General features: G+C 44.8%; 1 protein-coding gene across 3 annotated transcripts in view; it reads left to right on the forward strand.

The window, feature by feature from the left end:
* LOC137546444 (regulating synaptic membrane exocytosis protein 3) overlaps positions 1–15743 on the forward strand; it is a 178399-nt gene that overhangs the window by 80725 nt on the left and 81931 nt on the right. The gene's annotated exons all lie outside the window — the stretch shown is intronic.

The raw sequence follows: 15743 nt of genomic DNA on the forward strand, positions 1-15743 counted from the left end.
TATGGATTTCCAATGTCTCGCTATGACTTGTCTGGCAGCTACCAGGACATGTCTTAGGAAAGATGTTTTTTGCTTTGTCTATTGACCCAGGCATATTGGACAGTAGTGATATTTGTGGATTCAGAGATTTTGTAATGCCCACCACCTTAGAATAGAGTTAAAATGTGCCAGAATGATTTTATTGGTTTCCCACAACATGTGAATATAAGTACCTACAGCTTCATTGCCACTCCAGCAGAGGTCTCAGATTTCTGGATTTAACTTGTGTAAGAGAGCTGGATATCTATAACATCTAGCAAATATCTTGTCGTTTCTTTCCTGTGCAAGACAAGCCAATGATGTTTTGTAGGTAAGGGTGCAGATTTTATCCCAGTCTTCTGGGGTGAAAGTTGTATGGCGATCTTTCTCCCATTTAGAAATGAGTGAGAGTGCAGCTCCTTTAGTGAGGGATAAGAGCAGGATTTTATATACTTGTAAGAGTGTGTTCTTGCGGCTCTCATTTGCATAGAGTAATTTAAATGGAAGAAGCTGTCTATTTACATTTTTTCTAGGAGATAGAGAGCCGTAGAAACTGGTTAATTGTCATTGGAGTATCCAAGTAAATTTGGTAGTATCTAGCTGTGTATTGTCTCCAGGAGGGGGTTAAGCTTAACCTGAGGAGTCTAAATGTCTTATTTGGTGCCATGAGTCTATTGACATTTGTAGTATTTGTGGGCTGTGGACGCCAGTGGGAAATGCTGGGTTCTCCAATAGTGCTATTAAGGAGCTTGGGAAAGTAGATAGGTTATACTTAATGATTAGTTTATCCCAATATTTTAGTATTAATTTTGCCCACCAAGAGATTTTTTGCTTGGGACGGTCTTAGGTTTTTAGGTATCCAGGGATATGCTCTGGTGCCAGGCCGATCATGTGCTGTTCTAGTATTACTGATTGTTCAGGAGATTTATTTTGGAACCAAACAATCTGTGTGAAAACGGCAGCTCTATAATACATTTTCAATTCCATGTCTCCATCATTTTAGATATTTTTGAAATGACCTTGAAGCACTATCACAACCTGTTTCTTATATACGTGAGGGATTCAGAATTCATTTACTTTATACATGCCTTATTTAAGGGTTATCGTCATTGGAGAGTCATAGAGATTTGTATCTGTACGAAGCAATAGATGTATAGATCTATACCACACCCATGGGTTTTTTATGACCCTTGATTGGATCAATGTCTGTGGCACAATCCTACAAATGTATTAATCAGGGGTGCTTCTAGCCATGTTGTCACTCCAGACGAGAAAATCTGTGGCGCCCCCCCACCCCCATGGTGCCCTTCCATGAAAATAATCATAATGCGGCAGTGTTTCATCAGAAAATTTGCAATGCGGGCAGTGTTTCACCAGAAAATACCGTAATGTAAGGCTGCAGAAGTGAGCTTATGGGCTGTGGGCCAGTGAACTGATGCGGTGTCTATTTGACGCCGAAAGCCTGTTCACCACCTGGGGACACAACATCTGGCGGGGGGTGACTGCGGTCCCCCCTGCACTGCACTCATGCCCGCCTGGTTGGCCTGGCACTCTCTACAATGGGTCAGAAGGAGGCACAAAGGGGGACAGAAGGAGACACAAGGGGACTAAAGGAGGCACACGGGGACAGAAGGAGGCACAGGGGACAGAGGTGGCACATGGGAACTAAATAGGCACATAGAGACAGAAGGAGGCACAAAGAGATACAGAAGGAGGCACAGGAGGACTGAAGAGGCACGTGAAGACAAAAGGAGGCACAAAGGGATACAGGAGGAGGCACAGGAGGACAGAAGGAGGCAGAGTGGGACTAAAGGAGGAACAGGGGGGCAGAGGTAGCACATGGGGACAAATAAAGGCAAAGGGGACATAGGGAGGCACAGGGGGACAGAAGGAGGCACAAAGGGCACAGAAGGAGGCACAAAGGAGGAAAGAAGGGTGCACAAGGCACAGAGGTGACAGCTGCCTGCAACTTATGCTAAGTACATTCAGCAGAAGCAAGTAATAGAACAGCCACAGGGGTGTGGATTAATCTTGGAAGGGGCTTAATTTGGGGTGGGGCTTAATTCTGCAACATGGCGCCCCCCAGGACCAATGGCACTCCAGGCAATGGCCTGCACTGCCTATGCCTAGAGGCGCCCCTGGTATTAATCATTGTATTTTGATGCTAAGGCATGCCCATGTCTTTTGGTTTTAGAATTTGAACACTTATTATCCACTTGAGGACCCACCCTTTACCTCCCCTTAAGGACCAGCGCTGTTTGTTTGGATCTGTGCTGGGTGGGCTCTGCAGCCCCCAGCACAGATCCGCGGCCACACAGAGCGATCAGATCGCCCCCCTTTTTTCCCCCCTATGGGGATGATGTGCAGGGGGGGTCTGATCGCTCCTACTTGCAGGCATTTTGCGGGGGGGGCACCTCAAAGCCCCCCTCCGCGGCGACATTCTCCCCCCTCCCTCTCCTACCTTCTCCCCCGGGAGATCTGGGCTGCACAGGACGCTATCCGTCCTGTGCAGCCAGTGACAGGACGTCCCCTGTCACATGGCGGCGATCCCCGGCCGCTGATTGGCCGGGGATCGCCGATCTGCCTTACGGCGCTGCTGCGCAGCAGCGCCGTACAAATGTAAACAAAGCGGATTATTTCCGCTTGTGTTTACATTTAGCTTGCGAGCCGCCATCGGCGGCCCGCAGGCTATTCACGGAGCCCCCCGCCGTGATTTGACAGGAAGCAGCCGCTCGCACGAGCGGCTGCTTCCTGATTAATCAGCCTGCAGCTGGCGACGCAGTACTGCGTCGCTGGTCCTGCAGCTGCCACTTTGCCGACGCACGGTATAAGCGTGCGGTCGGCAAGTGGTTAAGTACTACCAAAGTACGTTGTATGGGTTGTGGCATTAACCAGATTCATTATTAACAATTTGGTTAAATAGCCTTCTAGTGTCTTATCAACTTTTTTTTATGTTAAAAAAAATGCTACTTGTTTGGCTGCCATGGTGATGATTTTGATTCAACAGTATTGGACTACAGACCTGGAATAGGCATGCAGCCAGTGTAGTCAGACTTGAGTCAGACCACCTGATCTGTATACTCATTCTGAGATAGACAAGTGACTGACTTTTTTTTTGTAAAAGGGATAAATATGGCACATATAGGCTGTGCTCAGAGATGGATTAAGATGTAATGGGGCCCTAGGCAAGGAAGTAGATTTGGGGCCCCCTTGTGGTCCTTTTTGGTAAGCTGAAGTGAAGAGAGGTCAAATAAGGTGTCAGGTGGGCCACTTGACACCCACTAGGCCCCAAACACCTGCCAAGGTTTCCTGTTGGATGATCCTGCTCAGGCTGTGCTTCTTGCTTAGAAATAGAGATGTTGCGAACTGTTCGCTCGGCGAACATCTCTGGGGCTTTTACTACTTCCGGGTCGCTCTGACCCGGAGTAGTACGCCTGCGCTGCCCGGCGAAGCGCGTCCTACATCGCGCTCCTGTTGCCGGGCACTCTCTGCGCATGTGCGTGACGTCGTTCATGACGTCACGCACATGCACAGAGAGTGCCCGGCAACAGGAGCGCGATCTAGGACACAGTTCGCCGGGCAGCGCAGGCGTACTACTCCAGGTCAGAGCGACCCGGAAGTAGTAAAAGCCCCATGTATTCAGAGATGTTCGCCGTCGAACGGTTCGGGAACCGTTCGCTACATCTCTACTTAGAAACACTGCATGGTAACTGTCCTTTACTGATATCAACTTTGCAGAGTTTAGGAGACCACACAGGCTAACGGTTTATATGATGATAAGCAAAGGCTTGGGCTCTATGATATTGAGTGCTACTGATGGTGTAAATCAGGAACTGATTTTCTTTTTTTGTTTTGCTGGTTTGCTTTATTTAAATAGTTTTCATTTTCAGAATCTCAAATCAAAAATTCCTCTCATTGCTTACAAAGATAAATCCTGGTACACACTAGTGAGGTACAGATATTGCTTAACCACTTAAGGACCACAGTCTTTTCGCCCCTTAAGGACCAGAGCCTTTTTCTCCATTCAGACCACTGCAGCTTTCACGGTTTATTGCTCGGTCATACAACCTACCACCTAAAGGAATTTTACCTCCTTTTCTTGTCACTAATACAGCTTTCTTTTGCTGCTATTTGATTGCTGCTGCGAGTTTTAGTTTTTATTATATTCATCAAAAAAGACATGAATTTTGGCAAAAAAATGACTTTTTTAACTTGCTGTGCTGACATTTTTCAAATAAAGTAAAATTTCCTATACATTTGAGCGCGAAAGTTATTCTGCTACATGTCTTTGATAAAAAAAAACCATTCAGTGTATATTTATTGGATTGGGTAAAAGTTATAGCGTTTACAAACTATGGTGCCAAAAGTGAATTTTCCCATTTTCAAGCATCTCTGACTTTTCTGCGCACCTGTCAGGTTTCATGAGGGGCTAAAATTCCAGGATAGTACAAATACCCCCCAAATGACCCCATTTTGGAAAGAAGACATCCCAAAGTATTCAGTGAGAGGCATGGTGAGTTCATAGAAGATTTCATTTTTTGTCACAAGTTAACGGAAAATGACACTTTGTGACAAAAAAAAAAAAAAAAGTTTCCATTTCTTCTAACTTGCGACAAAAAAAAAAATTAAATCTGCCACGGACTCACTATGCTCCTCTCTGAATACCTTGAAGTGTCTACTTTCCAAAATGGGGTCATTTGTGGGGTGTGTTCACTGTCCTGGCATTTTGGGGGTGCCTAATTGTAAGCGCCCCTGTAAAGCCTAAAGATGCTCATTGGACTTTGGGCCCCTTAGCGCAGTTAGGCTGCAAAAAAGTGCCACACATGTGGTATTGCCGTACTCAGGAGAAGTAGTATAATGTGTTTTGGGGTGTATTTTTACACATACCCATGCTGGGTGGGAGAAATATCTCCGTAAATGACAATTGTTTTATTTTTTTTACACACAATTGTCTATTTATAGAGATATTTCTCCCACTCAGCATGGGTATGTGGAAAAATACACCCCAAAACACATTATACTACTTCTCCTGAGTACAGCGATACCACATGTGTGGCACTTTTTTGCACCCTAACTGCGCTAAGGGGCCCAAAGTTTAATGAGTACCTTTAGGATTTCACAGGTCATTTTGAGAAATTTCGTTTCAAGACTACTCATTTTAGGGGCTTTAGGGCCCCTAAAATGCCAGGACAGTATAGGAACCCCACAAATTACCCCATTTTAGAAAGAAGACACCCCAAGGTATTCCGTTAGGAGGATGGTGAGTTCATAGAAGATTTTTTTTTTTTGTCACAAGTTAGCGGAAATTGATTTCAATTGTTTTTTTTCACAAAGTGTCATTTTCCGCTAACTTGTGACAAAAAATAAAATCTTCTATGAACTCACCATACTCCTAACGGAATACCTTGGGGTGTCTTCTTTCTAAAATGGGGTCATTTGTGGGGTTCCTATACTGCCCTGGCATTTTAGGGGCCCTAAACCGTGAGGAGTAGTCTTGAAACCAAATGTCGCAAAATGACCTGTGAAATCTTAAAGGTACTCATTGGATTTTGGGCCCCTTAGCGCACTTAGGGTGCAAAAAAGTGCCACACATGTGGTACCGCCGTACTCAGGAGAAGTAGTATAATGTGTTTTGGGGTGTATTTTTACACATACCCATGCTGGGTGGGAGAAATATCTCTGTAAATGTCAATTGTTTGATTTTTTTACACACAATTGTCCATTTACAGAGAGATTTCTCCCACCCAGCATGGGTATGTGTAAAAATACACCCCAAAACACAATATACTACTTCTTCTGAGTACGGCGATACCACATGTGTGACACTTTTTTGCAACCTAGGTGCGCTAAGGGGCCTAACGTCCTATTCACAGGTCATTTTGAGGCATTTGGATTCTAGACTACTGCTCACGGTTTAGGGCTCCTAAAATGCCAGGGCAGTATAGGAACCCCACAAGTGACCCCATTTTAGAAAGAAGACACCCCAAGGTATTCTGTTAGGAGTATGGTGAGTTCATAGAAGATTTTTTTTTTGTCACAAGTTAGCGGAAAATGACACTTTGTGAAAAAAAAAATACATATCAATTTCCGCTAACTTGTGACAAAAAATAAAATCTTCTATGAACTCATCATACACCTAACAGAATACCTTGGGGTGTCTTCTTTCTAAAATGGGGTCACTTGTGGGGTTCCTATACTGCCCTGGCATTTTAGGGGCCCTAAACTGTGAGGAGTAGTCTTGAACCCAAATGTCTCAAAATGACCTGTGAAATCCTAAAGGTACTCATTGGACTTTGGGCCCCTTAGCACAGTTAGGCTGCAAAAAAGTGTCACACATGTGGTATCGCCATACTCAGAAGAAGTAGTATAATGTGTTTTGTGGTGTATTTTTACATATAACCATGCTGGGTGGGAGAAATATCTCTGTAAATGACACATTTTTGATTTTTTTTACACACAATTGTCCATTTACAGAGAGATTTCTCCTACCCAGCATGGGTATGTGTAAAAATACACCACAAAACACATTATACTACTTCTCCTGAGTATGGCGATACCACATGTGTGACACTTTTTTGCAGCCTAGGTGCGCTAAGGGGCCCAACGTCCTATTCACAGGTCATTTTGAGGCATTTGTTTTCTAGACTACTCCTCACGGTTTAGGGCCCCTAAAATGCCAGGGCAGTATAGGAACCCCACAAGTGACTCCATTTTAGAAAGAAGACACCCCAAGGTATTCCGTTAGGGGTATGATGAGTTCATAGAAGATTTTATTTTTTGTCACAAGTTAGTGAAAAATGACACTTTGTGAAAAAAACAATAAAAATCCAATTTCCGCTAACTTTTGCAAAAAATAAAATCTTCTATGAACTCATCATACACCTAACAGAATACCTTGGGGTGTCTTCTTTCTAAAATGGGGTCACTTGTGGGATTCCTATACTGCCCTGGCATTTTACGGGCCCAAAACTGTGAGTAGTCTGGAAACCAAATTTCTCAAAATGACTGTTCAGGGGTATAAGCATCTGCAAATTTTGATGACAGGTGGTCTATGAGGGGGCAAATTTTGTGGAACCGGTCATAAGCAGGGTGGCCTCTTAGATGACAGGATGTTTTGGGCCTGATCTGATGGATAGGAGTGCTAGGGGGGTGACAGGAGGTGATTGATGGGTGTCTCAGGGGGCGGTTAGAGGGGAAAATAGATGCAATCAATGCACTGGGGAGGTGATCGGAAGGGGGTCTGAGGGGGATCTGAGGGTTTGGCCGAGTGATCAGGAGCCCACACGGGGCAAATTAGGGCCAGATCTGATGGGTAGGTGTGCTAGGGGGTGACAGGAGGTGATTGATGGGTGTCTCAAAGTGTGATAAGAGGGGGGAAATAGATGCAAGCAATGCACTAGCGAGGTGATCAGGGCTGGGGTCTGAGGGCGTTCTGAGGTGTGGGCGGGTGATTGGGTGCCCGCAAGGGGCAGATTAGGGTCTAATCTGATGGGTTACAGTGACAGGTGGTGATAGGGGGTGATTGATGGGTAATTAGTGGGTGTTTAGAGGAGAGAAGAGATGTAAACACTGCACTTGGGAAGAGATCTGATGTCGGATCTGCGGGCGATCTATTGGTGTGGGTGGGTGATCAGATTGCCCGCAAGGGGCAGGTTAGGGGCTGATTGATGGGTGGCAGTGACAGGGGGTGATTGATGGGTGGCAGTGACAGGGGGTGATTGATAGGTGATTGACAGGTGATCAGTGGGTTATTACAGGGAATAACAGATGTAAATATTGCACTGGCGAATTGATAAGGGGGGGTCTGAGGGCAATCTGAGCGTGTGGGCGGGTGATTGGGTGCCAGCAAGGGGCAGATTAGGGTCTAATCTGATGGGTAACAGTGACAGGTGGTGATAGGGGGTGATTGATGGGTAATTAGTGGGTGTTTAGAGGAGAGAAGAGATGTAAACACTGCACTTGGGAGGTGATCTGATGTCGGATCTGCGGGCGATCTATTGGTGTGGGTGGGTGATCAGATTGCCCGCAAGGGGCAGGTTAGGGGCTGATTGATAGGTGGCAGTGACAGGGGGTGATTGATGGGTGGCAGTGACAGGGGGTGATTGATAGGTGATTGACAGGTGATCAGTGGGTTATTACAGGGAATAACAGATGTAAATATTGCACTGGCGAATTGATAAGGGGGGGTCTGAGGGCAATCTGAGCGTGTGGGCGGTTGATTGGGTGCCCGCAAGGGGCAGATTAGGGTCTAATCTGATGGGTAACAGTGACAGGTGGTGATAGGGGTGATTGATGGGTGATTGATGGGTAATTAGTGGGTGTTTAGAGGAGAGAAGAGATGTAAACACTGCACTTGGGAGGTGATCTGATGTCGGATCTGCGGGCGATCTATTGGTGTGGGTGGGTGATCAGATTGCCCACAAGGGGCAGGTTAGGGGCTGATTGATGGGTAGCAGTGACAGGGGGTGATTGACGGGTGATTGACGGGTGATTGACAGGTGATTGACAGGTGATCAGGGAGGATAGATGCATACAGTACACGGGCTTGGGGGTCTGGGGAGAATCTGAGGGGTGGGGGGGGTGATCAGGAGGGAGTAGGGGGCAGATTAGGGACTAAAAAAAAAATAGCGTTGACAGATAGTGACAGGGAGTGATTGATGGGTGATTAGGGGGGTGACTGGGTGCAAACAGTGGTCTGGGGGGTGGGCAGGGGGGGTCTGAGGGGTGCTGTGGGCGATCAGGGGGCAGGGGGGGGGAAATCAGTGTGCTTGGGTGCAGACTAGGGTGGCTGCAGCCTGCCCTGGTGGTCCCTCGGACACTGGGACCACCAGGGCAGGAGGCAGCCAGTATAATAGGCTTTGTATACATTACAAAGCCTATTATACATGCGTGCAGCGGCGATCCGGGTGCTAGTAACCCGCCGGCGCTTCCGAACGGCCGGCGGGTTACAGCGAACGGTGGGCGGAGCCAGTCCCCGGCGGCTGATCGCGTCACGAATGACACGATCGCCGCATAGCCACTCCCGCAGCCGCCCCCGCCGATGGGCGTATTGCGGTCGTTTGGGCCCGGACTTTGCCGCCGCCCATCGGCTGGGGGCGGTCCTCAAGTGGTTAAATGCAAAAGAGGTATGAGGAAAAATGGGTGCAAAATAGCGTTAATAAAAAATTGGTCATTTTAAATAAATTCTACTACCTGCTAGATATCCAAAATATCTGTAATTTTACTTATATTCTACTATCATCCTCTGTACCCTAATTCTCACTTGAACCCTCCCCTATCTGTGCCTAATGCTAGCCACTCCCCACCTACTCTTAACACTAATCACCCTCCCATTTTGCATCGGAGTTTAGCTACACAGTTTGACTACAGTGAAGCCAAACTCCAGTGGATTACTGCTCCTAGCATGCCTGCTGTTCTTTCAGAGTTCTGCACACGACTCCGGTGCACAATATAATACAGATCAGGCAATTCATGTAGTCCCAATAAGTGCTTTAAAGGGAACCAGAGATGAAGCACCCTTGTGTATTTTACCATATATATCAGTAAGAACATTAGAGAAAACACTTACCATGCTCTCTGTTTCATCCTCACTGCTAAAAGTGTCTGTTATCAGCTGTGATAAGAATCCCAGACTGAGCATTCAGTCTGGCTTTGCAGGGAATAATTATAGCTGAGTCATTATAGCAGAGCCACAAGGGGGCAGGCTTGGGCTTGAAAAGACACCAGAGAAGACAGACTCAGCTATAATCTTTCCGTAGCAAAGCTAGACTGAGTGCTCAGTCAGGGATTCTTATCAAAGGTGATAATAGTCAAATTAAACAGAGAACAATGAAACAAAGAGTAGATTAGGTGTTTACTGTTGTGTTCCCATTGATTTATAAGGTAGAACACAAGAGGGTGCTTCATCTCTGGTTCTCTTTAAATGTGTAGGAGCACTATTTTTTTTTAGAATAGTTATGGTTTAACACCTATTTGGGACAAACTGATCTGATTTAACACCTATTTGAGACAAACTCACAAACTGATCTGAATGATTTGTCACTGGCTAACCAGCATGGACATTGCTACTCTGAAGCTATTAATTTGTCATATGTAGCAGATATAAGGGTACAGAACACTTTTTTTACATTTCTGTGAAGGTTCTCGTTTATCCAGATCATGGTACAGCATATCCAAAAGAAAGTTAATGTTTCTTTACCTGAACATGTTCTTTCTAGAAGACATTTCTTCACTCTTACAGGGTGACTTCTTCAGTCCTTCTGTGTGAAGGAGATTTCTAGGCATCTTATAAGTACAGCTAATCTACTTCTTTCAGCCAGCATTGGGCTCTATTCATAAAACGTTCCCCGCAAGTTTTCCGCTCAAAACAGCTGACTTTCCCGTCCATTTAGCAAAGTGGGCATTCATAAAAGCTGTTCCCGCATGAAAATCTACAATTCCCCAGCAGAGCGAGTAATTTCCGCCTTCTGCAGTGTTTTTCTAGATTTATCCAGAAAAAGTTACAAAATGTCAATTCATAAATATTAGAAGAATCGGTATATGGACGGGAAATACCGCTTCCTCTGATGTAGCGAGAAGAGTTCGGATTACATAAAAGTAAATGGGACAGACGTCCCAGAGAGAATAGTGCACGGAGGGACTCTGCTGGCTTCAGTGTTTCCGCATGCCTTCCGACAGCTTACCGCCAGCCTTCAGCGGGAGATCTCCGCACTTGCATCGCAGCTGGCAAGATTTTTATGAATGACCACCCAGAGGTCTAAAATACCGATGTGGTATTTTCCCTCCACAATTTTTTCCACCCCAAATGTTTTATGAATAGAGCCCATTGTAGCTAACTAACACTGTTATGCAGATGTTCATGCTGTAAGCAAGCACTGAATTAAAAATGTGTAGGAAAATGATAAAACAGTGTTACATAGTGTCATACTGGAATACGTAACTATGGGTGGGGGATCTGATACCATTTGTCATCAGAATGAAATGCTGTAGGAACCAAGGCAGCATTCACTACATTTATATTTGTCAGGCCATAACCCTCTACATAAGTGCAACCAGAGCAGGGACAAGGTCCTCCAGCACCCAAGGCTGAGACACCAAAGTGCGCCCCTCCATCCCTCCCACCTCAGCTGTCACACACTGATTGCTATTAGACTAAGAGGGCCACAGGGCCCACAACCTCCCCAACACCTTAATATCTAGTTATATGGCTTGCAGTCACTGCTATGTATCCCCTTTTCTTATTTCTTTCTGCTTCATACACAATTAGGAATGACAGCTGAATGAATTGTGCGCCCCCTCCTACACTGCGCCCTGAGGCTGGAGCCTCTCCAGCCTATGCCTCGGCCCGGCCCTGCGTGCAACACGCCAGAATGCTAATTCTTCTGGATTAATTTAATTCTCAAACCCAGCCCAATACACAAACTTTATGAGGTTTGTATGTTCTCCCTGTATTCATGTGAGTTTTCTCTGGGCGTTCTGTTTATCTTTTTCCAACAAAAAAAGAGGTTTATTGAAGCACAATCGATACATAATAAGGAACTCCGTATACATTTCTAAAACAATTTCAAACCACAAGAATTGAAAGTGCACCTGAAACTAGGAAGGGGGGGGGGAGGGATTATGCATACCTGGAGCCCCCTCCAGGCTTATTGCTCCCTCGCCATCCTCCTCCGCCTCCTGGATCTTCTGCAATTGGTTTGTTACCAGGAGAACAAAACGGGGGAGTGCGCACAGCTGTGCTGCGCCTGCGCCAACTGGAGGACTTTTCAGGGCCAATTACAGAAGGTCCAGGTGGCTGAGGAGGACAGTGAGGGAGCGATACACCTGGAGGGGGCTGGAGGAAGCCCCAGGTATATATAATCACCCACCCATCTCAGGTACACTTTAAACAAAATGCAATATTGCATTGGTACATACACAGTGTATCAATACAAAAGTGTGGGCAATCAATGATGCTTAAGCATATAGCATCAAAGCTTGTATATCTGAAGCAAAAACAAGAGATAACACACAGCAGAGCATATTAAAGGGACCCTAAGCACTCATTAAAAATGAAATTGTGACTGGGGCTTCCTCTAGCCCACTGTAGGCTGTAAGGCCAGCATCCTCCTGGCTATTCTCCTAGTCCCAGCCGGCGGCTCCATTATGGTAGGACTTCGGCCTGAAGTCGTCAGGCCTGCAGTAGATAAATATGTGCTCTACTTACATAACATATGTATTGTACTGTCCACTTTTTGATTTTACTGATTTTCTATATTAAAGATAAAAGAGAAAATCCTTCTTAGGATTTTCCATTTTGTCTGTCTATCTTGAAACCAATCCTGATGTCATTTCCTCCATTACTCTGTCTGTGTAACATTGCCCGTCCCCTCCCAGCCTTCAGACACTTCCACCCAGCTCTGCAGTAGAAAGTGCATTGTCTCAGCATGATAAATATTGGACAATCAGGGAGGAACAGAGGTGTGGGAGGGTAAAACAGGAGGGGAAAAGGCTTCAGCCAATGAGGCTGCATTAGTTAAGTCCGAGGTGAAAGTAAAGAAGAAAAAAGAAAACCCAGCATGCCCTTCAACTTCCTTTGTGTGGCAGATGTACCAAATAAGAGCCAGGGAAACTGGGGAATTATGTTTTATGGAGAAAAAAAAATAAGAGTGATGTTTAACTTTTGGATTGCCTGGTTAGCATCCTTATTACTTGTTTACCAGGTAAAAATAAAGAATTGAATTTTGATTTTATGCCCGACAGTTTAAGGAACTCTTTCAGGAACAATGAGTGAATTGTTTAATGTACTTTGGAGATAACTATATAGTATGGTGACACTATAAAATGTTTCTATAATTACAGGGTAAAAAAACTTTCATCAGTAGTCTCCTTTTATTAGACAAGAAAGAATCATGCCAAAGGAAAGAGGCTGCAGATTGCAATAGTGAATGGGTCTCTGTTATATAATTTACATTATATTTTCTTGCAGCCAGATTTTCTTAGCAACACAAACAATAGAAACCTGTTTGTCTCATTGGCTTAGTATAAATATTTCATCAAAAGGTGCCATATCACACATGGGCATATGCTGTATATCCTCATAGCACATACACTGTTCTCATAGCACATACACACAGTGCTTTAGTTTACCCTGCTCTCTCTGGAAGGAAGGCACCATGCACACAACAATTCTCTAACTAGCTCTCTAACCCTTTTGTGTCTTGGAATTTGTTACACGTTTATTTATATTAATTTTGCCACTGTCATTACCAATTCTGTATTTTGTACTGATACTGTATTTTGTACCAACTCAGTATTTCGTATATTGGTGTACACCATTGTCCGTATTATTTTGTACCCCATGTTTGTTTCTTACCTTGTACAGCGCCACGGAATATGTTGGCACTTTATAAATCAACAATAATAATAACTAAGCTGTGTATACACTTCCAGGTGCTGTTTTAAGATCTATGTATAGAAACAGATGCCTGTCCAGGCAGCCTAGTGAAGCCACCCAGATAAAAATCAAAACTTATACGAAAACCTATAAAGCACATTTTTTTTAGCAGTTGGACTGAACACCTGCCATTCACTTAGTGCCTTTGAAAATAAAGAAAACCCTGAGACCCCCCATGAGGAGATGGACTGTTCCAAAACCTGACGGTTCTGTCAGATTTCTACTACCTACTGTAATTGACAGCAAGATAGGAGATAAGTAATGGATGGCTCATTTTACTCTAGAAGAAATGTACTTATTTGTACTGTATGTGTTTACAAGTATTTTAAATTTTCCAATTTTCGCAGTAGTGGTCCTTTAAAGGACATCCTAGGTGAAAATTAAGTAATGAGGTAAACAACTGTATCCATCCTCCTTCTTCTAAAAATGACTTGTTAAGGTATCCCACAGTTTTATTTTATATTTTAATCTACTTTTAAGTTATTACTGTTTCATTGTCTTTGCTCGGTGACACATTCATTGAAGTATGCCAGAGCTAAAATCTGTGAACTATTGACCTATTGTATCTCTTTCCTACTCTCAGAAGCCATTTACTGCCAGGAAGTTGTTAATTGGATGCAATTCCTTATCAGTGAGGGTTACGTTATAGTCTGACCCGGTTCTGACTCTGTCCCGACCCGGACTGAAATTGTCAATTGCATACCTGATGTTAAACTCTTTCAGGCAGAGGAAGAAAAAAAAAGAATACAGTGTAGTTATTTGTGTGCCTGGAACTGTACATACACATGTCTAGCTCATCATGTCACATGTCACTCACCTCGGATGTCCTTTAAGGACCCCTGAGCACTGAAACATGTTAGCTGTGGTTATGGCTGCTTGCCACACCTTTTTATCTGTATACTTGGCTTTTTAGGAACAAATGTGGATGCACTTCAGTTCTTTCCTGATGTCTATAAACTGTATTGGTGCTCCAGGAATCCTGTAGTGCTTCTTTGCCATTTTTGAGCAGAGTCGGGTATGAGCCGTGTATAGAGCCTAGAGATATATGCTGTGGATACACATGTTGAGGAAGCACACACTCTGTATAGGTTAGATAGGTAGGTGCCTTCAGTATAGGTTAGATAGGTAGGTGCCCCGCAGTATAGATTAGATAGGTAGGTGCCCTGCAGTATAGATTAGATAGGTAGGTTCCCTGCAGTATAGATCAGATAGGTGCCTGCAGTATAGATTAGACAGGTAGGTGCCCTGCAGTACAGATTAGATAGGTAGGTAGGTACCCTACAGTATAGATTAGATAGGTGCCTGCAGTATAGATTAGTTAGGTAGGTACCCCGCAGTATATATTAGATAGGTGCCTGCAGTATAGATTAGATAGATAGGTGCCAGCCTGCAGTATAGATTAGATAGGTGCCAGCCTGCAGTATAGATTAGAGAGGAAGGTGGCTGCAGTATAGATTAGATAGGTAGGTGCCTGCAGTATAGATTAGATAGGAAGGTGGCTGCAGTATAGATTAGATAGGTAGGTTCCTGCAGTATAGGTTAGATAGGAAGGTGGCTGCAGTATAGATTAAATAGGTGCCAGCTTGCAGTATAGGTTAAATAGGTGCCTGCAGTATAGATTAGATAGGTGCCAGCCTGCAGTATAGGTTAGATAGGTGCCTGCAGTATAGATTAGATAGGTGCCAGCCTGCAGTATAGGTTAGATAGGTGCCTGCAGTATAGATTAGATAGGTGCCAGCCTGTAGTATAGGTTAGATAGGAAGGTGCCTGCAGTATAGATTATATAGGTAGGTGCCCTGCAGTATAGATTATATAGGTAGATGCCCTGCAGTATAGATTATATAGGCAGATGCCCTGCAGTATAGATTATATAGGGAGATGCCCTGCAGTATAGATTAGATAGGTAGGTGCCCCGCAGTACAGGTTAGATAGCAAGGTGGCTGCAGTGCTGGGGAGAGCGGGCATAGTTGTTAAAACTCACGTGTCTTCGCCGATGCTCACAGCTACCATCTATTTCCTCTCCCAGCATCTGTGTATTGGTAACAGTGCCCCCTGTGGTGACATGCGGTCACGTCATCATAGGGGGCGCTGTTACCAATACACAGATGCTGGGAGAGGAAATAGATGGTAGCTGTGAGAATCGGAGACACGTGAGTTTTAACAACTATGCCTGCTCTCCCCAGCACTGCAGAGGGTGCGGGGCCTCCTCAGACGCGGGGCCTGGGGCGATTGCCCCACTTGCCACCCCCAAAGGCCGGCTCTGAGCTACCCTCTGGTCAATATCAACACA

The sequence above is a fragment of the Hyperolius riggenbachi genome, chromosome 2, assembly GCF_040937935.1.
Source record: "Hyperolius riggenbachi isolate aHypRig1 chromosome 2, aHypRig1.pri, whole genome shotgun sequence".
In the NCBI taxonomy this organism is placed as follows: domain Eukaryota; kingdom Metazoa; phylum Chordata; class Amphibia; order Anura; family Hyperoliidae; genus Hyperolius; species Hyperolius riggenbachi.